Raw genomic sequence first — 2,803 nt, forward strand, 5'->3', positions numbered from 1 at the left:
ATTATTATAAGATGATTTTTAAATTAATAGAATAAATCAAACCAGCATAATTTTAAAATAGTTAAGAAACTGAGATCAAGAAAATAGTATGTATTCAAAATAGTAAGATGGATACATATACCAAATTAGCATATAAAATATGATAGTTATATGTCTTTATCTTCCAAAATTTATCTGCAAATATATATTCAAGATTTTTAATAGTTTATTCAATTGAGAAACAGTATTTTAGAGATTTAGTCAATTATGTAAAAACATAATATTTGCTCCTATACATTCTTTATAATGCAAAAATCTGTGAAATACATTCTTATGAGTATTGATAGGGACAAATTTGTGTCATGTATTAGATTTATCTTTACATGCATTCTTATAAATAAAAGAATGACAACTTTTATAATACAATTTTACAGTGTTTTGATATGTAAGTGTATGACATTGCTTTAAGGTATAGTTCAGTCCAGTAATTATACCAGATGTCAATAAGAATCAGACTAAGTACATGTTTTACATGACTTGGATGAATCGAGAAATAGATTTTAGGGTATCAGGAAAAACGGTTGGATTTAATGTCTCAAGTAATCCTCAGTAAATACTAGTTCTCTCAGAAGTGTTTTTGAAAGCCATTGAGAGATAGTAGTTAAGAGACTTATCTATATACCTGAAAAGTACCTAGAAAACAACTAGACTATATCGTCATTTCATAGAATAATCAGGGACTGTGACCAGCAGCTGATATAGAGGTAGAGTTGATATACCCTTGTAAAAAATAAAGAGCAATAAAAGGTACATACTTAATTAGAAAAAGATAAACAAAGTAAACATCAAAATTTCTCTAAAAATACATTGTGAGTTTACTTTAAAATTAAGACACAAGAAATGTTAGTATCCTTGGTTTCTATGTCATAGAGCATTGGGAAATGAATTTATCATCCCAGAAGTATAAAACAGAAATACTGAAACAACAAACTCAGACATTAATAATTCTCACTAAAGTGTTCATAAAACATGAGCTTGGATCAATGTAATGTTCCACTGTACTCCTTAAAAAGAGTATTTGAAAAATATTCAAAATAAGCAAATAATGTTAGTTTTTTATACAGTGTTATTAACTATAATCTTGTTATATGTTGATGGACACCTGCCAAAAAGATGACAATGATTTTAGAATAGCACGGACCCACTTGTGGATGCTTTTAAAGAAAAATTCTGGTAGTCCAGAAAGACAAGTTGTGATTTTTAAAAATGTCATGTACATACAACTAATTTCCATACAGGAAGATCATATGACCAGTTGATCCTAAAGTTATAGCACATTTTGAGGAATTTATGGCAAATAACAAGGACTGCAATTTATTTCTCTTTTAATGCCCCTAAGATTTACACTCTGATTTTTCAAGAGAAAATTACTATCAACTCTGATTCTTGCAATCAGAGTCCTGTCTCTGTTAATGGGACACCATAGCTCCTAAGACTCAATCAGTAACTTGATTGTCATTCTTGAATTATCTTTCTTAACATGTACAATCAAAGAAACAACAAATGATGTCAGCATAAAACTGCTCTTATCAGTTTTTCCTTACTGTTGTGTACATGTCTGTGCTTCTTACTGGATTAGGGTCTCTATAAGACAAAAGTTCATATCTCTCAAATTACATTTTTTCTGGGCACTTGGCATAAAATCTGCCAATTTTAAGTCCTCAGTAAATGTTTGTTGAATTTAAAACAAATCCTCATGTCCTTTAAATTCCAATTTATTAACATCTTTAAAATCTGTTTGCCTCTCTTCACACCTATTATAATGGCCTCCATTATGATTCTGTCACTTTTAGTCTTCTTTTCAATCTCTTCACTGTATTGCAGTCAGAGTCATTTTCTAACCAGCATCTTTAATCTTCTGACCTGAAAGGTAAGGGCCCTCACTGATGCCCTTAGGATATAGTTAATTTTTTTTTTTAATCACAATATATAATTGTTCATCTTGACACCTGGCTAATATTACGAGTTTAATTTTCCTATATATACTATTGCACCTTTGTACCCCAGACATATTGAACCACATTCATGATGAGTATGTCATCCCACTTATTTACTTCTAAAGTGTGTACTATTTTTTTCTGCCTGAAACAGACTTCCCTTAAAGTTTACCTGGCTAACACCAAACCATTTTCCATGTCTTGGGCTGAATACTTGAAACTATAAGTTTGACACTATAGATGATGTTAGTAGCAAACCACACATTTTGATATGATCTGTTTCATTACAATTCCATTCAAAATGTTTTTGTTTTCCCTTGTGATTAATTATTTGACGCTTCTTTGTGGGGGATCATTTTCATTTCTAGAAATCTTGACTTATAATTTAATTATATTATGGTCAAAATATATAAATTTGCATGATTTTTATCCTGTGAAAGAAATTATTGAGAGTATGTTCTAGCCTATGACTTACCTTAGAAAATGCCCCAGAAAAGAATATATATACTTTGTTTATTGAAGGTTTTATTCTAAATATAGTATTAGGTCAATTTAGATGGTGGTGTTTAGATTTGCTGTATCTCTTCTGTTCTTTTCTAATTGTTCCATATTTTTCTTAGAAAGGGATGGTAAACTTTTACTATATTTTTGCATTTGTCTATTTATCTCTTTAGTTAGGTACATACATATTTATAATTGAAATGTCTTGGAAGAATCACTAATTTTTTTTTTAATCAATTTTAATTGTTTTATATCACTGGGAATACTCATTTTCTTGAAGTCTACTTGGTCAAACATTAATAAAACCACATCTGGTTTTTAAAGCA

This window comes from Pteropus vampyrus, unplaced genomic scaffold (genome assembly GCF_000151845.1).
Source record: "Pteropus vampyrus isolate Shadow unplaced genomic scaffold, Pvam_2.0 Scaffold13, whole genome shotgun sequence".
NCBI lineage: Eukaryota > Metazoa > Chordata > Mammalia > Chiroptera > Pteropodidae > Pteropus > Pteropus vampyrus.